The following is a 21,910-nucleotide window of genomic DNA, read 5'->3' on the forward strand; positions in this document are numbered from 1 at the left end:
GATGTACTTAGGAAAGTCCTTGCCCTCTGTGCCTCATTCAGAAGAAGGAGAAGTGATTGGTTCACATGGGAGGTGTTCTTCTTCAGTCCTCCAGCATGAACATATTCCCCAGAGGCAGCTGTGTCAACTCTACACTCATCTTTCTCTTGGGAAGGCTACCCTATCCCCTCTCTCCAGCTGCTACTGCAGCACAGCCTAAAAAAGCTACAGCGAAGGCTGCCAGGCAGAGGGAGAGGTGAGCTGCAGGCATCCCAACTTAGAACTTTCCCAGAGAAACAGGATAAATAATGGCTGTTGGGACTAGTACAGTCAATGCCACATTTCAAGTACGCTGTGGCTCAACCAGGCTTTTGTGGAGTACCACCCTCTAGCAATTTGTTCCTATGGGAAAATGTCTTCCAATCCCAAATAAATGATTTGGGAATGAACTTTGGGAACACAGGTTTGCTGCTGGGGAGGTCCCATACCTCGACAGATTGTAAAGATAGAATATATACTTCATAGTTTGGTAAACTGCAGAGCTTGAAGACATAGTCAGGCAGACATCAGTGAGCTCTGAAAACAAATCCGTTAGTGACACCTGGGTGAAGATACAACCTGTGTCCAGAGATGTTTAGTACCCCGTGTCTGTAACTCAGTGAGGCCTGTTTTAATGTGCTGTTTTCCATGGCCACTGCTGATTATATCCTAAGCAGCGTTCTCCCCACTTGTATGAATAATGCCCTTTGGTTGAATAGCGTCAGGGTGTAATTTGCAATCTATGACTAAAATGAATACCAGCTTCCCAGAGGAAAGAAAAGTTGTGCTACAAATGGGGAAAATATTATCAGCAGGAAACATGGAAAGGACATGCATTTTATATGGTTTTTAGAAGATAAATGGCTAAATATTTGGGGGTTATGTCTTTAGAAATGAGAAGTATGTTTCCCTAGATAAATTCTAAATACTTCCTATACAGGCTACAGTGGATGAGCAACCATTCAGCCTATTTTGTGTATTTGAAAATAGACTTATTGTGGAGGAACCATATAGATGGAAGAAAAATATAGCAAATTTCATGTAATACACACCATAATATAAAAACATCATTTTTTAAATTGTGTTTCTATGTTTCTTAGTTAAGCAGAAATAAAAAAGAAAGGAAAGGGATTAAAAAGAAAAAAGATAAATGTTGCCAATTTCGGCCATGGGAAACTATACTTTCATAGTACTTACTTTTTCCAGAAGTCATTTGTAAACAACACTAAAAATACACAGGATTTATATAGGAAGTTTCTGTTGAAAATATTTCCCACTTGTATCATCCCAGATAAAGAACCACTTGTCTGGCATAGGCTATATATACCTGATCAACCATAACAAATTTAAAGAGACATTTGGAAACATCTGGATGGCTCGTTGTATTTTTTCCGTTCCAACTGAGTATTCGTAATCATGTAGATCAGTAGTGAGCAATTTTATTTTGCTTGTGTGACAATTTGGGAAGAATAAAGGCAGGCCGTATTTTTCATTCAAAATTAAAATCACTTCATTTAGCTCCATGAAAAATATACATTCTTCCAGCTTAAAATACTTTGTTTAATAGACCAGAAATTTTGAACATTTTAAAAGGTAGTAGAACATCCCCATATCCCCCTACACACAGCTTCTTTTACTCAAAAGAAGCATTTCCAGAAATTTGAGTTTCTGAAATAACAAAATCAATCTGGGAGAATGTTGATACCAAAATAGGACAACAAAGATAGTACAAAAAAAACAAAATGAATAAATACGTAAAAGAGAATTAGACTAAGTGTACTCAAGAACTTAGATGAAAAAATTAGCATAATTAAATCCAACAGTGTGGAAAAAAGAAAGAGATAAGGCCAGTGCAGAGAAGGTCAAAATCTGGAAATCTATTGATATATGATATTAATATTTAAAAGTAAAAAAAAAAGTGAAAAAAAGAAAAGACAAAGATGACCTCGATAGATAAAGAATAATACTTGGTAAAATTAGTAATCACTTATAGAAAAAAATAGTTCTTAAAAACTAGCACTGTAAAATAATATTGAATGTTGACTAATTAAAAAAAAAAAATCCTAGAGATAAAATCTTTGTAAACATAATGAGAGACATTTAACAGAAATCTACAGCAAAAATCATGCTTAATGATGAAATACTAAAAGTATTGCCATTATAATCAATAAAAAGACAACTATCTCTTCTACAATTATAAAAATGGGATGGAGCTTCTTGCCAAGACAGAGAAAAAGAAAAACAGAAATAAGAGCTATTGGAACTAGGTAGAAAACCAAATGTCTATATTTGCTATGATATGATTATGTGTGTAGAAAATACAAGAGAAGAACAAATATATGAGAACTGATAGAGGTCAGCAAGATTACTGGAATCAAGTTCAGGATGCAAAAATCCAAAATTCCTATAACCAGCCACCTCTAATTATAAAATACAATGGAAAAATACACTATTCATATTAATAACAAAGCTCTGTATAACCTGAGAATAAACGTAATGAAATATGTGCAAGAAAATTATAAAACTGGATTTAAGGACATAGAAGGCCTGCATAAATGGTAAAAATATCGCTTTTCTGAATGGCAAACCTCAAAATTATAAGGATGTAAATTCTCCTCCAATTAATTATGCATTTATTATTCCAACTAAAATCCCTAAATGATATATTTTGTAGAACTTGACAAAGCAATCTCAAAATTCATATGGAAAAATAGAGATCTAAAAATAAGTACTGAGATTTTTATAGAGCAATTCTAGTTACGATAAGTATTATTGGCCCAGGCCTAGACAAATAGATCTATAAAATAAAGTAGAAAGCCTAGAAACATTCCCACACATATGTGGAAACTTCTACAATAATAGCACAGGCATTACAGATCAGGGAGTTATAACTGATTATGCGGAAACAATAAAATTAGACTAAAAATTGCCATCCCACATGAAAAGAAATAGGTGACGTGAAAAACAAAACTTGAAAATGATTAGGAAAACTTGTAGGGGAATATTTTTATGACAGGATATAGAAGGATTCTTAAATCATAGAAAAACAGAACTTACAAATGAAAAGGCTGAAAAATTTCAGAATATGGCTAACCTCGGCAGATAAATGCACGATGTTGCTTTATTCCTGCTCCTTGCCCAAACCTCACAGAAATGATAGTTAAAGAAATAAGGAATCATAAATAAATTCTACAAGGCAAAGAGTGCTGGAAAGGAATCAACACAGGGTTCGGATGTCAGCCAAATTTTGGAATATGGAAAATGGACGGATGGTTGGCACTGGACCTAACAGAGACGAGAAACTGAGCTTTGGCCCTGAGGCATGGAAGGCTGGGGACAAGAAAGAAGCTGAATCAAGCCTCAGAACTAGGAAAAACTCTGGGTTTGGAAGGTCAGGGAACCTCAAGGTGAGAGATGGAACAGAAGACAGGTTTAGTTGAAAAAATCTCAGTAAGGAACGGTTAAAAGCCCAGATATATATCATTCCCATTGCCCTGTGAAAACAAAAACGAACAAAACCTACACACACACAACCAGGTGAACTTCCCTCTCCCAACCAGATGGAACAGACAAAAACTACAAGTATATTTTCTGAAGAGAAGAACTTGCCTCAAAATGTCAGGCAAATCAGTGGTCAGGTAAGAAGAGACTGTGTACTGAAAACAAACTTTTAAATGAAAGTGTATTCAATGAACACTGAAAACTCCCAGTCTCCCCACTCTGCGGGGCTAAAACACTAACAGGTTTGTACTCTGCAGAAAGAAATTGGAAGATTCCACTCCAGGGAAACTGGCATGCCCATGGAAAAAAGATCTAAAGGCATATTTGCGGGACCCCTGAAATGTCTGGCTTATGGCCCAAGCCCCTTTAGTGAATTCATGCACAGGAATTTCCCAATCAGCTGTCTAGCACTCCACTCTTAAATATGAACATCAAGTTAAGGAAAGGCTCTGAAAGAGAGATTAGAACTATGTAGAAAAAAAAAAGAAAAAACTCAGAGGAAAGAGAGGCAGGTTGAGAAACAGAACACTTCAAGAAAACTATAATTACCATCCATATAACTTCAAGAAAACTATAATTACTAATCTCAGAGAGATAAGAGAAGATTTTGTAGCCACAAGACAAAAGAAAGATGCTTTAAAAAGGCAGTTTCAGAAGACAGGTGAGAACTCTTTTAAATGAAAAATATTACGACAGAAATTTATAAAAATTCAATTCAAGAAAGGGAAGATAAAGTTTAGAAAAAAACTTGTCAAGAAGTAGGAGAAAAAGACAAGATGAAAAAAAGAAGAAAAAGGATAAGAATACCAGAGAAGCTATAAAAAATCCAACATCTGAATGTTCTAGAAAAAGAAGACAGAGAAAATTGTGGGAAGGAAATTATCAAAGAAATAATACATTAAAGTTCTCCAAACTGAAGCATGCAAGTTTCCAGATTCAAAGGGCCCACTGCATTCAGTATAATAAATGAAAACATACTTTTCATTCTGAATTTATCAAGTTATTGCTCTATGCAAAGGAAAAGAAAGTTGGGGTTGAAACTAAAAACCAAGAAGGAAGATAAAGATCCAAAAACACAGGAGGCAAACCCATGAGAGACGTGAAGGGTGGTCCCACGACGATGGTGAAAGAAAATTCCAGAATAATAGTTGGTCAAAAAAGCAACCAATAGAGGAAAGGACCCCAGGAAACTTTTCCTGTTTTAAGGAAAAGTCAAATAGAGAAATTACCTGGTATGTCCTTGGGGAAAGCATTTGTGATAGGTACACAGGAAATTAGTAAATGTAAGACTGAGGTCATCATAATTTCAGGAAAACCAAAATATTTGTATGAGAAAGGGAAAGTGATCATTGTATACTTTATAGTTCAACTGTGAGAAAAATTTACACTGTCATAATAATGTAAACACTGTATATTGATTTCACCAAAACAATGGTGATGTAATTAGATTTAGAGGATAACGGGCAAGAACACGTTAGCAGGATGATGGTGGCTGAGAGAGCTCAACCCTCACTTTGTTTAGCAGGACATCGATAGTTAATGTTTACTATTGAAATGTTAATAAATAGAAGAATTAGCATATTATTTAGGAACATGAAAATAAATACCACTCCCCTCCCCAATTAGTTCATTCATTCACAGAACAGACATTTACTGTCTACCACCTGTGCTATAAAGAAAAGGACAACAGAGGGTAAAGGGATAGAGACAGTCAGAGAAGCCCTCTCTGCAGAAGTTTTTCAATAGAGAGATGCATAAAGTGAAGAAGTAAGCCACAACAATATATGAAGGCATTCCCCACAGCAAAAAGTGTGGTGCCTATTAAAGGAATAACCAAGTCCAGAGTAACGGGAGGAGTGATCGCCCATGGCCAGATCGGGTCATCCAGAGCCTTAGGGCCACCAAACGACTTTAGGTTTTGTTCAAAGTGAGATGGAAAGTCATTGGCAGATGAGCAGAACACCGGCCGCCCTGTATAGAACAGGCGAGACTGCAAGCGTAGAAGCAGGAGCAAGCTAATGCCTCTTCATAGGCAAGAGGTGCTGGCTTGGACTAGAGCAGCTGTGGTCAGGGGACTGAGAAAGAATTGACTTTTGGATACATCCGGACGGATGGTTTGGATGAGGGATGTGAGAAAAAAGAGAGGAACCAAGGATGCCTCCTTTTATGGTCTGAATAACTAAGTGAATGGTAGTGTTATTTAATGAACTGGGGACGACTGAGGGAGGCATAGGTTTACAAGCAGGGGTGGGAATCATGTGAGACACATTTTGGGCATAATAAGAAGACGAAAGGCATCCAAACAGAAGCGCAGATAGGTAGTGTGATGTACAAATCTGGTGTTTGGGGGAGAGAATGACGCCTGAGACACACGTTTGAGAGTCATCTGTTTACAGACAGTATTTTAAACCCGGAATAAGTTACCTGAAGGGGGGCAAACAATGGAGAAAAGAGGTCTGGGAACTGACACCCCCACATTTGGCGCCCAGAAAAGGAGACTGAGAAGGAAATGAGAGCCACTGCTTACTTGGAGGGTCAGATATGGGCATGGGTGGGGTAGGTGACCACGGCTTTTTATTAAAAGTCACATGGTATTGTTAGACTTTAAAAATAATGTCGTTCATGAGAGATTGGATTATTGTAGCCAACTGTTCACTTCCTCTTCTAATGGGATTAAACCTTCCCATTCTTTGCCTTGTGTCTGTAGTGTTCCCAGCGGGTAGGCCTGACCTGGGATTTGCTTTGACCAATGGGATGTGGCCGGAAGGGATGGCTGCCTCGGAGGAGTGGAGTCTTTAAGAGTCATCTTGTGTTTTGCTTTTACCCTTCAGTGTCTGCCCTTTGTCATGATAACATACGCCATGGGGTGGGTTGTAAGGTGTCCTTCCCTGACCCCCCCAACCCCTCTCCCCCGCCATTCATAAAAGATACATTCATCCAGAACCTGTAAGTGTGACCTTATTTGGAAATGGGGTCTTTGTAGATATGATTAAGGATCTGGAGATGAGATCACACTGAGTTATCTATCTAGCTGGGCCCTCAATCCAATAACAAGTGTCCTTATAAGAAAAAGGCAGAGGGAGATTTGAGACGCACAAGACACAGAGGAGGAGAGGGAGATGTGAAGGCAGGCAGAGACTGGAGTGATGCATTCACAACCAAGGAATGCTAAGCACTGGCCCTGACCCCCAGAAGCTGGGAGCGACAACTGGAACAGATTCTCCCTCAGAGCCTCCAGAAAAAGCCAACCACCCAGTCGGCACCTTGATTTTGGACTTCTGGCCTCCACAATGATGGGAGGATACATTTCTGCTGTGTGGAGCCACCCAGTGCGTGGTAATTTGTTACAGCGACACAGAAAACATCCTCTAGCGTTCCAGAAAGAGAAGACACAGGAGCTGTGCTAGCACAAGTGAGTGGAGCCGGTCCTGACCCAGGTCTCACAGGAAAGGAGTAAGAAGCACAGGGTTGCTATTGCAAATCATGGAGATTCTGGAGCACTTTTTAACCAAGAAAAAACGAACCAATATTTATATATGTCAAGTTAGCATTAAAGTACAGAAATTTAGTTAAACTACAGACAATTCGGTTACTTCAAGATGTAAAAACTTCCATTCAACAAAAGCCACCGTATACAAAGTGAAAAGACAAGCCAAGAAGAAATGTGCAACGTATAAAGGGAAGAATTAGCATCTAGGAGGGGAAAAACATGGTTAAAAATAGATTGGTGGATGGTAGGGCGGGGAGAGAAAGACCAATAAAAAATGGGACTAGGATATAACAATCCACAGAAGCGAACATACGAGGGCCCAAAACCTCATTAGTAGCCACCTCGCATTAGTAGTAACCAGTGTAAGTTAGAACAATGACACCAGTTCATAGCCAACAAATTGGTAAAGAAAAAGACATTTAATCTTGTAAAGCAGAGCGTTGTTGACCACGTGCAGAAAGAAATTCTTACACATTTTGGATAGGAAAGTAAATTCACTTTGTAGAGTAATTTGGCCATATCTAGTTCATATTCAGCCCCTGCATGCCTTAGCCAGCAATCCCATTTTGGGCATATTCTCTTGGAACACTCTCACACCCTTTAGAGAGGAGCCATGGAAAAGAAAGCTCATTAGAGTATTGTCTGTAATAGAAAGACCACCAGCAAGAACCCCAATGGTGACCATCTGGGAAGAGGCCACATATACGACCATATAGGATGGAATGCTATACAGTAGCTAAAATGAGGGAACTAGAAGCGCTTGGATGTCAAAAACACATGGTTGTGTGAAAACAACAGCAAGTCGCAGCGGGAATGACTCCATTCATATGAATTATTTATGGATCTGTGTAACGGTAGACGAGAACTACACCCAATTCAATATAGAGGTTGCCCACGAGAAGGGAGAGAATGATGCTAGTCACAAAAAACCAAGGAACTTGAACTTTATCCGCAATATGTAACAGGAGATCTGAAGCAATGATGCCAAAATGATGACATTGGTTAATTCTGCGGAGCATGGACACAGCTTTGTAGTGTTCTTAAATTTTTTTTTATTTTTCCTTACAAAACTGCTGTACAGATGCGAATTCTCTCCTCATGGCACTAGTTAGTATCTGGTCACCAATGCGACACAGAGAAAGGCCACTGCTCATCTTTGTCCTCAGACCAGCATGCAACTCACTGAGGGCCAGGGACTAGCAGGGAGAGTGGACCTGGCCTGAATGTGAAGTCCTCAACTTATTACACATTTGGATTAAGGCTGTGACACTGCAGAAGCCACAGTTACTCCTTAAGTATGAACACCTTCAACTAAAGCCTGTCTTGGTGCCTTAATGACCATTGTTTTATGAGTAGGATGCAAATGAAGTGAGACTGCATTGACCCATTTTGCGGGGGCACAGAAGGAAGAGAGAGGGGCGGGGCTCGTGGGGCACCAGGTAGGAAACAAAGGCATTGGCTGTCTGGGATAAGAATGAAAGACCTGACAAAATGGAAAGAGGGCATGATCAGAGAGAACCCAGTGTAGACGAAGGAGCATCTGAGACAAACGCTACCTTTCCCCACTTACACCCAACAGGACTGGCTCATTCCCTCAGTCTCCCTACTGGAAAGCACTGTCTCCTTATTTCTGGAACCAAGGAGGGTAACTGGATGTCTCTATGGTTTCCACTCTCCCCATTTATTCTTAGCTGTTGGATTTGCTCTATCCTCATAGAAAGCAAAAAGGTTGCATCCATGAGAAATTCCTCTTGGTCTCCAACAGGTATATGAGACATTCAGAGCTGTAAGTGGATTTTTCTCAGATTCATTCATTCATTCATTCATTCATTCATTCATTCATTTATTCATTCATTCACTCACTCAACCAATCTCTGACCATCAATTACCTGCAAGGCTTAGTGTTAGGCTTTATGCCTTTTATAATCTTGTAAAAACACCATGCCTGGCTTTTAAAAGCTGCCCTTCTAACAGGGACACTCACACACATGTACAAGATGGACTCCCAGATGGCTACTGCTAAGGAAGACCCCATTGCTTGGAATGTGTTTACCTAGTGGCGTGCGTTTCCTCTTGCTGGCCCATGCTTAACGAAGGCTATCTGAAACCCAACCAAGACCATGTGGCAAGGCCTGGTGTCCCCTCCCAACCAGGAAACATATCCTTCACTGATTTCAGGAAGAAAAAAAAAAAAGAAAGCCAATCTCATAATTGGCTTTGCATTGCAGGCATATTTGTGAGGGGTGCAAATAAGAAAACATTTAAAATATTTGATCTATTTTGGGTGAGGTTCTGTAGAATGTCATCTGAGAGGCAGTGATTTCTCTTGGGGGCAGACTATTTTTAAGATCTCAAAAAAAGAGAAAACGGATTTTCCAAGAGATAGCTGAGTCTGGTAACATATGGGGAGAGATGGCTGTTTGGAACGAGCAAAGTAACTGCGTAACATAGATGCAGCTTACCACTGATCAAGCTATGCTGGAGGTGTGACCACTGTGCCACAGCCAGTACGTGTGTGAGAGACCTGAGATAGCTTTGCAGCTGCAAGTTTCCTTCTTCTGAGTCTTCACCTGGGCCTGACATCCCACCTCACGCTCCTTCATGCCCTCCTCTTCTCCATTGGTCGCCGTGTTCTGTCTATAAATACATCCCAGGCTTGTGGGAATAATTCCTTTGAATGACTCTTGCTTCTTTCAGCTTCACTCTTTTCATGTCAAATTTCCCCAGATGATTAGTTGATGATGGGCCCTCCCCCTTTCTTCTCCCAGGACCTCCACTCTTGTGGAACCCTGGACATTTTGCCTTCAGCCTTCCTCTTCTGAGCGCTTCTGTCTGAGGCCCCTGGCTACTGCGCCTTTGGCAGTCTCCCCCGAGCTCCCTGGCTCCTCGTGCTTCTCTCTTTGTCTTTGAAAGTGTGCGCCACTATATTTTTTAAATATAGGGGTCAGATCTTAAAATCACCAGCCACATATTACACTAATTTCTCTCTCTCTTCCTTTTCTCTTTTGGGTCAGAATTAAAAGATACAAATAAACAAAAAATTAAGGTATCTTGATGAAAGCTATTGATGTTCCACTGTTTACAAACCCAGTACCAAGACGGGAGATTGGAGCCAGTGCTTGGGGAATGGTGAGAGTGGGTGTGGGTCTAGGCTGTGGACCCTGGAGTCTCACGGTGAGTATCCTCATGAAGAGGTGTAGGTGACTGGGGGAGGGGAAGCATGGACCACAGTCCTCCTATGTGCTCACGGATTCCAGGCATACTTCAAATAGAACTTCCTGTGTCTGGACTTTGGGGGACACTTGGTTCACAATTCTTCTGAAAACAAAGAAGTTATGACACCATTAAAACAAATAAACAAACAAACAAACAAACAAACAAGTGGGGATGGCCAGAGTTGCTTTAGAAACGAGAGTGCCGACTTACTAACTTACTGTGGGAAATACATCCTGAGACAAAAAACTCAGGCAGCCATTTGAACCAAGGCCTCTGTTCAATGAGCAGTCCCCTCAGGACACAGAAAAGAGGTGGTAGGGTTTTGACCCAAAGCGCAAGGGGATGGTCAGTTGAGAGAGATGATTCCAGCAATCTGTGGTGGCTGATAAATTACTCTTTCTGGATATTTCTGTCTGAAGAATTAGACCTCATTGCTGAGACAACCTCTCCTCCTAAAAGAGTATCGGAAGAATACTGGCATATCCTTCATTCTAAAGCTCTAAAACATCAGGCTTCTCAATGTCTCATGCCATCTATGTTGCCTTCTTTCAAGACACAGATCTCAAGTTTATGTATTATTTTTAATTTCTCCTGATATTCCATATGAATCTATGTCCTTACAAATTATCTCCTTAGCCCAGCTCTATATCTCTTTCTTACTCTGTCGAAATGTATAATTTCTGGGAACTTTTCCTTTAAATTGATTATTCACAGCCCCTCTTTCCCTTCCCGTGTATATATAAGCAGGTTCTCATCTCTGTATCCCAGTACAGAGATGTAATGCTTAACACAAACATTATGGAATGAATGGATAAATTTTAGAGAATTTCAGCTTCCTGATATCATTCCTGCATTTGGGGGTTCTTCTTACGATGGGTACTGTTAGCTAGGAGAGCTTTCAGCAACCCTCCCAATCCATCACTCTAACATTCCCTTCCCTCGAAGAAAACCGATGCTAGCAACTGCTCAAGTTCAAGGAGACTGAGAGGGCAACATCTTCTAGGGGCGAGGGGCTAAAGCCGTAAGGCAGATCTATTTGGGGTCAGATGCTGTACCTTGACCAGACTGGAGTATTAAGGAGCAGCTGGGGTTATATTCACTTGGGAGAGCACCTGGCCATCCCTTCTTTCTCACTTCCTCTTCATTTTTCTGGCTGGTGGGCTTCGAACTAGCCTTTCTTCCTCAGTGGAGTGATAATATCCAAAATGTAACTGTAGATTTAATTGCAGCCCAGCCAAACTCACTTGGGGGATACCTTGGATTCGGGGACAAGGCTCCAAATAATAGGTGAAATGATCTTTCACCCTACACTAGACTCTGTGTTTACTCCCCTTGGAAAATTCAAAGAGAAGGGTGCTGAATGGTGGGGATCCAGTTTAGGAGTGCCCAGGTGCCTGCTAAATACCATCCCTTCAAGACAGTTGATAAGGAGCAAAGACCTTCTTGTAAATATTTCAAAAATAATAATAAATGAAACGTACAAATAATGACAAATACCTATCTGCATGTATGCAAATATTACATATTAATTCATTTTCATATGAAGGATGTATTAATTTACTTAATACACAATTTAGTCATTTATTTTATACAGTAATATATTACTCTGTTCATGTATTTAATACATCTATTATGTGTTAATATATTTAATGTTTCAATAATAATTAACTAAAGACATCATTTAATACATTAAATATACTACTTTATAAAATCAATAACTTTATTATGTATTAATTTATTTTTTTAGCATTTTTATTCCAAATAACCATGCCACCCATATTATCATCACATTTCTCTTATACATGCCATAAAGTTAATTGGCAAATGTTATAATGTTCACTTATGAGAAACAAAGACAGTTTAACTAAGAACCTTCCAGCCGAACACAAAAAGAGCACAGATTACGAGTTAGGCAACCTTAGTAAGTCATTTAATCTCTCTGAGCTTTAGTTTTCTCATTTGTAAAATAGCTGGCTTGAAGAGTTGATATGAAGTTCAAATAGATTAATAAATGTAAACATGTTAAGCGGTACTTAGCTATGAGTCATTATCAGTGTAGAACTGAGATAAAATCCAAGTAGCCTCCTGACTGCCAAGTTTTATTTTTTTAACTTTAAATTAATCCACTGCAAATTTTCTGCCTATGAGACGTCGAATCTTGACAGATTATGGAACAGTGGTTTTAGCAGCCACAGAACTTTTTCTGATACTTGTCATTCCAAAGAAATTGGTGAAATTCCACTGTGCACAGAAAGGAAAACACTAAAGTTTTTTCTTAAATGTCGGAATAAGGTATCTTTTGGAAAACAGGGTTGGGGCAGGGAGTGGGGTGAGGAGAAACAAAAATAAAACTGGATGTTGTTGTTTTCATAACATCCTCTTCTTTCACTTCTCTGCACTGTAGGCAACCATTCTGTTCTGTTTATTTTGTATATTTTATATTGCATGTTTCTTCCCATTTTTGTAAGAACTGTCTGGTGTGCATGCTTTTTAATTTATATAAATGGTATTGTATTCCGTATAATTCTGTTTCTTATCTTTCTCTCTAAGCACTATGCATTTAAGATGAAATAAAACATCATTTGCTTTAAAAGGAGCTTCCATTTTTTCAACTCAAAAGAGATACTGTAGGGCTGGTCCGGTGGCTCAGGCAGTTAGAGCTCCATGCTCCTAACTCCGAAGGCTGCCGGTTTGATTCCTACATGGGCCAGTGGGCTCTCAACCACAAGGTTGCCAGTTCAATTCCTCGAGTGCCGCAAGGGATGGTGGGCAGCGCCCCCTCAAACTAGAAAAAATGGCAACTGGATCTGGAGCTGAGCTACGCCCTCCACAGCTAAGACTGAAAGGACAACAACTTGAAGCTGAACGGCACCCTCCACAACTAAGATTGAAAGGACAACAACTTGACTTGGAAAAAAGTCCTGGAAGTACACACTGTTCCCCAATAAAGTCCTGTTCCCCTTCCCAAAGAAAAAATAAAAAATAAAAAAGAGATACTGTAATAGGGAAAACTTCAGACAGTGTGCAAGTTGTGGTCAAAATAATTTGGAACCAAAGGAGAGCGACCCTTGGCATCCTCCAAATTTGTCTTTTTTCTGCCTCTAATGTGTAGTCTATCCCACTGCCATTACTTTGTTTGGGTCAACATTGCTTATCTGGTTTTCTGCAATGAATTGATCTCCCTGCCAGTCTAGCTCCCCATTCCCAACCCTCATCCTCAATCCATTCTTCTTCTGCAGCTAGAACTATACAAACAGGGTCATGCCACCTTCCCGTTGAAAACTCTTCTTTGATTTCGCATTACACTCAGAATAAAATTCGACATGTTCCTCTGTGATCTTTCCCCTCCACCTCTCAGATTTCATTTCCTACCACTGCCATCCTCTTGTCCCCTGCTCTAGCCAGAATGGTCTCTGGTAGCTCCTGAAACACAACAAGTACATGGCTGCTTGGGGCCCTTCGTAGGGGCAATTCCTTCTTCCACATAAATATCTACATGACCCCCTCTTGCACTTTAGATTTCCACTGAATGCCACCATATCAAAGAGTCCTCATGGATTCTGCATGAAGTGAGAACCATCTCCCAACACTACCACCCCCTTCCCCCCGAGTTACTTTGCTTCTTAGTCTTTGTCACCATGGGACGTATTATATATTCAATTTGATTGCTTGTTCATTGACTTTCCTCCAACCTTCACTAGAATGGAGATTCATTGAGGGCACATTCTTTGTCTGTTTTATGTTTTATTCCCAGCACTATTTCGTGGAACACGGTAGACGCTCAACAGAATTTGACGAATGAGTGAATGACTGATGCATGGACTACACAGAGCTAACCAGGCCATCTCTTAAGAATCTAGATTCGACTCATCTTTCCAGTAGCACCTCGGTCATCTCCCTTCCCTCCTCGACACACATACCCTTCATGCTATGCTTCACCCAAATTGAAGTGGTTTCATTGCCTTCCATGTTTTGCTCCCTCGTGTCCTCAGGCGCTCCTATATACTGTTCTCTCTGCCTTCAACACTGTTCCCCCACATCTGCGTCCAGCTAGCTCCCTCAGGCCTTCCCCTAGGAGGTCTTTCGGACTGCCCACAGCTGAGGTTTGTACTCCTCCTAGCCCACCAAACAGTGAACTTTTGCAATTGTCTCTTTACTTATCAGTACCCACCATCCACTTTGAACTTCTTGAGGATAGGGACAGATCTATCCTTTGATCATGATCTCTGCAATGCCCAGTACAGTGACTCAACAAATATTTATGGAATGATTGGTCTCTCACCAGTATATCTGTCGACTCTAAGTGGCTGGAGGTCATAGCTTATAGGCTTAATTGGCTCTGAGTAGCTGTTCATACATAGGAGGGTGATACACCCGGCACTGAAGCATATGTGTGTGGGGGGTGGGGGTCACAACGCACTAGCTAGAAAGATCTACAGAATCTCCAAGGTATTATTTGATATTCAGAAACCCCCCCCCACACACACACACGTGGGGATGCGCCTTATCCAGTGTCCCATGGGGTTTTTAAAAACCTCTTGATATTGGGAATTTCCATGTAGCATCAGTTTCATCTGTGTGAAAGGCCCTCGGGCTGGAGGAGCAGGGAACAGAAAAGGGTAGTGAGCTGATAGTTGACCGGATCTCGTGGGTTATTTTAAGCATATAGTTCCAGTAAGAGGATGTCACGCTTATGTGAACTCAGTTTTCTCACATGCCAACTGAGAACAGCAATAAAGGCAGGCTCCTTCCCAGCATCCCTTTGAGGAATAATACATAAAATGTGATAAGAAACTGTGTCACAAAATAAAACCAACTTTGAAGTATAAAGCAGCCAGCCAGAGTCCCACATGTAGCTGCAAACTGTTCTACATTTTAACCATTCCTATCAGTCTAACAGGTGGTGGTCAGCAACCTCTCCACCCTCACATCCTTGTAATTGTACACACACACACACACACACACACACACACACAATAGATGCTATGAAAATTTTACAAAAAGGAGAACTACATGTTTTTATAAATACGTTTGGATTCTTATCCCAATTGATCAGTTCATTTAAAGTTTAAATGTACATTAATTATTATTCACTTATTCACTATTATTAATACGGATATATATATACATATATATCATATATGACATAGATACATAATCAAGTCAAGTCAACAAGGTAATCATCCAAGTTCTAAAATGAGATGGTTAGACTAGAAGATCTCTAAGGCATTTTCAGTTCTAAGAATCTATGAGTCTAGGAGTTTTGACCTGTGTTTGCATTCCCTCACACATGCTTCAAGAAAGGAGAACAAAGTTGCACATGCCAGTCTGAATAAGCCAGTATTACTAAAAAATACCAGCATGTGGAATACACTCGCAGACAGTTTCTGGGTGGGGAGATGCAGACTATGCTTGCTACACTGAACACAATCTCTGGGCCCCAAATCTGAGTCCAGAGGCAAACTTTCCACTGGCATGAAATAGATGCTCATGCATGGTCCACAGCTCTATGGCTTGTGTGAGTGAGCAAGCGATCCTCCGCTGTAGCCATTCGAAAACAGAGTTCCTGGACTCCATATTTTAAAAGTCGCCACAAAGTAGACCATTTGAACTCTTTTACGAACATCCTCAAGAAGAACTCAGATGTGGAAACTGCTAACAGTCTCTGGGGATAATTTCATGAGCAATCTTTGCAGTACGCATGTGGAGTGAGGTCTTGAAGGAACACAGAGCTGCAGAGTCTAGGAGTCCACACGCCAGCTTACGGCAGAGAGCAGGGTAGTCCGAGCCGTCTGTCTGATTAGAAAAGTGGAGAAGAATGGGTGTTGGGGAGGGAAGGAGGACAGCACTGAGTACTGCAGATCTCCAGAGGGAGACATTCACATTCTCTCTATGTAGACAGTGGTCCCTGGACAGAAGGGACAGTAGATAAAGTGTAGTTTTCATTCAGTTGGTCCATATGGAAAGCAAACATGGACAATAAGATTTCCACTTCAGGTAGTTTTTTCGTGTTTGGTATTTTTTTAACCATTAACCAAATCACTAAGTCTTTCTCTGGGTTTAAATAAATCTCGGAGAAAAAATTAAATTGACTCCAAGTTTTCTGGCAAAGAAAGTCAGATTCCTGCCAAATTCTAATATCATATGTCTTAAAGCAGTGAGAGTTAAATAGCCACTCTGAATGAAGCAAATTAGTAAAGTGTCTAGAAAAAAGAAAGCATAAGTGATGTTTTTAATGTTAAGCTTAGTACTGGCTTCACTCATCCTGCAAATATTTATTCAGTGCCCACTATTTGTCAGACTGTGCTATACCGACGTATCCTGCATTTAAGGTTCTTATGGGCCCATGGAAAAAACTCACATGTCTATAATATCTTTGAGCTCTTGTTTGCAAGTGATCAATTCATTTAAAGGTGAAAGTTTATTCATTAATTTTTATTAATGTACTATGTATATGGTTAAATGAAGTTAAGAGTTTTCAAGTCAAGCATAATTTTCAGGAAGAAATACAAGTTAGCTGCTGAACTGGGCATCAGGATCTTGTGTTTAAAAATTATGTAAGATGTACTAGTTCTAACCGTATGTTTATAACAGAGGGATGGATCTTCAATGTGGGGTCTTTATATAGATGACAAATAGATTATTGAGATTGACTGAGCCTTTTTTGATAAGTGAGAACTCTGTATAATTTATAATATATAATTTACTATAACATCAAATTGTATATTATAGATTAAAGTTTTTATTTCAATCTCACACTGTCACTTATTAATAGATAGTGATAACACTTGACTAGTGTAGCTAAATGAATAGTTTATCCAAATATTATTTTAATTATAAAAGAATTCAGTGCCCCAAAATGGACTCTTGCATAGAGAAAAAATAGTATATAATAAAATAGTATATAATAAAATAGTATCATATTTTAGACAAGGGGAAATGGTGTCTATCCAATAATCTGTTGAGACTATTGGTTTTCCACTAGGAAAAAATGTTTAGATCCCTATTTGACATCATTCACTAATAATTTTCATGTACATTAAAGATAGAAGCATGGAAAATGATGAAACAATCAGAGGAAGTACAAAAAATGTTTTATTATGTTGTGTAGGAAAGACCATTTTAAATAAGACTGAGAAGGCAAACAACACAAAGGAAAAGACCAACAGATATGACTAAAAACATGACTTTGCCACTGTGAAAACTAACAAGCAAAGTTAAAAGACAAGAGACAGATTAAGGATAAATATTCACACAAATCATCACAAGCAAAAATTAAGAACTGCCATGTACAGTTGCATAGGCTGTGTTTGCACACCACCAGGGGGCGCCATTCAAGTGGATTACAAGGTGAATGGTGCCCTTGAAGTTGCCCTGATCAAAATCCATAATATATAAAGCACTTCTGTATCAATAAGAAGATCGATAAACCATCCAATGGGAAAGCAGGCAAAGGATATGAGAAGTGAATTCATGGAGGAGGAAACCCAAGTAACAGTAAACATACACCACTTATAATCAAAGAAATGCAAAATGAAATAATAATGAAGCGTTTTGTCACTATTCCAATAATGAAAAAACATTTCATGCCAATGTAGAAATACCATTTCGTATTGACAAAATTTAAATGGGAAGAATGATGAATTCTTGGCCAGGAAAGGATATTGGACCAGAGTCTAGATGACCTGACTGAAAAACTTCAAATTAAATAAAGGAGAGGGAGACGATCACTTTGGTAAACCTATGAAAGGGGTACCTGTAGAGGACAACAAGTACAAGTAAGATGAGAAGATGAATAAGAGTCTTGGAGACGCCTAGTGTGTTGTGCCCCAAAAATATTGGAGGGAAGATGGGCGATGAAAATAATACTTATAGCCTCAAAATATTTATACTAATAATCGCTGTCATTGATTATTTACTATCAGCATATCACTTTTAAACTTAAGGACAACTCTATAAAGTGGGTACTATTATTCCTTCCATTTTACAGATGGAGAAAATGAGGCTTACAGGAGCTGAGTAATTTGCACAAGGACATAAAGAGCTGATAAATGGGAGACCAGGAATTTAGACATGAGCGAATCAGTCCGCACTACATCATACTCTCTCTCCAACCTGCTGAGTGTGTGTTATAAACAAAGTAAGCTTGAGCTTATTCTAGAATGTGATTTTTGAGACATGGTGGGAAGGGACTCCAGGTTAAAATACAGTGATGGAAGAGGATGTCCTATTGCCAAGCAATAGGCCTATAATAAGGAGAGACTGCCTGGTACTATATGTCGAGAAGGTATTTACATGAGTAACCCGCCAGTGGAAAGACTGTAGAGAACGGGTGACTTAGAGAAGAACATAAATGAGTTGTTTTGGAACTTTTCTATGGCCCCTGATTAAAGGAGAAAATTAATTACAAATTTCTGACAGATGAAACTAGTGTAGGAGTAAGATCTAGAATTGATCACTGAATATTGTATCTTATATGGTGATAGACATGTTCTTGACTTGCTCTCACCTTTCAGAAAAAAAATGGAAGTAGATTTTTTTTCTTGTAATAACTAGGAAAGAAAGAATAAGCATAAGCATCCATATATGTGTCTTAGACTTTAGGAAGGCAGAGTTTTTAAAGTCTAGAGAAGAAAGGTGAGGTTCTCCCTTCCCAGAAAAGGTACCTGGAAAGGCCACAAATACAATTCTAGCTGCAACTAATAATACATGATTCTAATAGAAAAGAACTAGCTGTTTCCCCCAAGGAGCTATAAGGAGAGTGTGTCTACTAATAAGGTGTTATCTCTCAGCTCCAATGCACAGTTCTCTATTCTGCTTTGACAGCCAGCTCGGCTCTGCCAATAGGGGGCGCCAGAGGGAGCCCAACGGACTAAATGGAGGAAGGGGGTTGCTTGTTTCCTGTCTGCTGGCAGGTCTGGAAGCCATCCTAGCAATAGCAGTTCCTTCCTGAAGTGGCAATTGAATCTAGTTTGCAGTTTTTCCAACACTTGCCATATCAGCCCTCCACCCAATCCCCCAAGACATCTACTCTGTGCTCTCCTCAGAAATCTAGGTTTCCTGAGGCCTCTCCTCCAAGCTCAGAGGCACCAACGCCAGCTAAGCAGCCTCTTCTCCTCAGAAATCTGAATTTCAGCACTGTGGGAGCCCTCCTTTAAGTTTCTAAATATTAATAACCCCAGCCTCTTCCTTGTGTTCTTTCAATGCTAGGGGTGATAGCTGCTTCCGGTTGTTGCTTCCTCCATGATAGCTTAAGAGTTCTCCATTTATCCTTTTACTGACCTTGTTAACAGTTTTATATCTCATGAACAGTGTTGTTGTTGTTTTTTCATATATTAAATTCTCTCACTTCAAATAACCAGTAGGGGTTTCGTCTCCTGAATGGACCCTAATTAACAGAAAAAAGCACTGGGAAAGCTAAAAGCCCCAAATGAGCAGGAAACAACAAAAAATGTCCAAGGCAACCAATGTGGTTTTAAAAAGGAATTTCCTGATTAAGAAGGAGACCAAGGAAAGGCCGGATGTTTGGAGAGGATGGTAAAGTGGCAAGTGTCATTTTATTAGACGATTTAGACTGTAGGCTCCATCATCAATGGGTAGAAACGTGGCAGAGGAAGTCATAGATTGGAGGGGTGTTCCCTCAGCTGACTGGTAGGTCATCAGATTCTAAGAGACGACACCCAGCATGACCCCATAGTTCCCAGTTCTCTCACTTGTTTGGGGATTTCTCAAGGGGTCCTCCTCATGCTTCTATTTCTTCCTCACACTTCTCTAGTTCCAGAGACGCATACATACTGGTTTCCTTCTAGGGGGCTATTCTTTACCATGAAGCCCATTCCCTAAAGAATCTGTTCTTTCTGTCATATCAAGACCCTCTTTTGTCTAACGCAGAACTCTAGAAACCTGTTTGTTCTCTAAATTAAATTACAGAAGTGTAGTCCATCCCTGTGCCTCTGGCACCTCAGAGATCTGTGTATTTCCTTGGCACCACTGAACCTTCCTGCTGTCTTATGGAACTCTGAAAACCCCCCTCTAGGATTGGCTAAACCGAATTCCTTCACAATGTTGGAATGACCACCTGGGTCTCTGGCGGCAGGTGCACCTTGACCTTCTGCATCTGGAAATCCTCCTAGGCTAGCTCCATTCCAACATCTGCCTTTTAACTCGCTCTTCTGGCTTTGTCCTGTGAAAGTCCCATTCCTTGCTCTGTACTCTTGCCTCACTTCTATTGTTGGTTCCGGGGCTGACAAGGATTTCTTTGTATTTATGAAAAAAATGCATAGTCCTTTTTCTCTTTTTATTTCTCCAGTCTCATTAGACTAATCACCAATTATTCAGACACTATTTCTCACCAGCTTCCTCCTTCCCCAAAAGTCCAAATTGGGGGATATATCCAAATGATAGAATCCAAGCTCCGAGCCCTAAAGGTACCACTGCTGGAGATTCCAGCCCAATTAAGTTCTTCCCACTGACTGTCTAAGGTTCTTTCCAGTCAACCTGAACCAGCAGCAGCTGCTTCATCCAACCCACACAACCATGACAGATAACATTGCACACCACAAATGGAGAAGTACATTCCACTATCACCACAACAAAAAAGTTTCCAAAGTCTGCCAAAACACTTGGATACTGAGCAAAAAAGACAGGCATTGAATTCATTCCTTTCCATCTGCCTTTTTATCTTCTCTTTCTTCTACCACTGTTCTTTTTCTTCTCATTACTTAGACAATCAGACCACATCGCACCACGTATTACATAGCCCAATCAGGAGATGAAAGGCATAACTTCTAAGACACTAAAGGAAATAAAGTCTATTTTAAATCTCCTTTCTAAGGGACAGCAAAACAACCACCACCCCCCCTTTAAAAAAATGTAACCAGGGAAAATTTATCAGAGAAGATAAGTCCAAGCAGTGAGAGCTGAGTGGCAATCGCCCCTTGGAGTTGAGGTTAAGTTCACCCTTCGTGCATATGTTTTGATTTAAAATAGTTACCTTTTGTTCATCTTAGCTTTCAGCTCCCAAATCTTTCTGCTTTCACTTCTTCAAGGAGGGCACCCTGAGTACAGTATGAGGCAGGCACTTTCAGCTAGAGTTCTTGCAAACAGCTTCTATTTTCAACTAAATCTAGTAGCGGAACGCAGGCTTCACTGGCCCCACCCTATTTCTCCCACCCAGATATTTTTCCTTTTGGTCCAGCAAAGTGTCATCTGTTCCCAAGAAAGAAAAAAAAAAAAGAAAGAAAGAAAAAGAAAAATGTTTACTTAAACTATTACACTCCCAACGGCTCAGTCAATGCTGACCAAATTTAAGATGCTTGATATTAAGTTGTGATGGCAAAAATAAGGGAAGCATTTATTTGACTGACATAAAACCTGGGAATTGAAACGTTCCTTTATCTTCGCTTGCAAGAACATTTAGGTTGCAGGTCACTGCTGTGCATTCAATCTTGCTTTGGATGTATTTAGTATTAATAAACACACACTTATTGTGTACCTTTTGACACAGTACCGACAAGGTACTGTGCTAAATACCGAGGGGGTACAGAGTAAGGTATGTCAGAGACCTTGCCTTCCAGGAGCTTAAAAACCAGATAAGTAGAAGGGATAAGATGGGAATATAAATTGCTCTGATATGTAACACAATGAAATCAGTGCCATCAAGAAGTGCAAGTTCTGAGACAGTCC

General features: G+C 39.9%; 1 protein-coding gene across 1 annotated transcript in view; it reads right to left on the reverse strand.

Annotated features, from left to right (window-relative positions):
• Positions 1 to 21,341, reverse strand: part of CALD1 (caldesmon 1) — a 195,213-nt gene extending 173,872 nt beyond the window's left edge. The window contains exon 1 of the mRNA XM_019750874.3: positions 21,219 to 21,341. The gene's annotated coding sequence lies outside the window, so the exon portion shown is untranslated. The remainder of the gene's footprint in view (positions 1 to 21,218) is intronic.
• Between the last annotated feature and the right edge of the window lie 569 nt (positions 21,342 to 21,910).

The sequence above is a fragment of the Rhinolophus sinicus genome, chromosome 8 (assembly GCF_057876585.1).
Source record: "Rhinolophus sinicus isolate RSI-liver-muscle chromosome 8, RSI-T2T, whole genome shotgun sequence".
Lineage (NCBI taxonomy): Eukaryota > Metazoa > Chordata > Mammalia > Chiroptera > Rhinolophidae > Rhinolophus > Rhinolophus sinicus.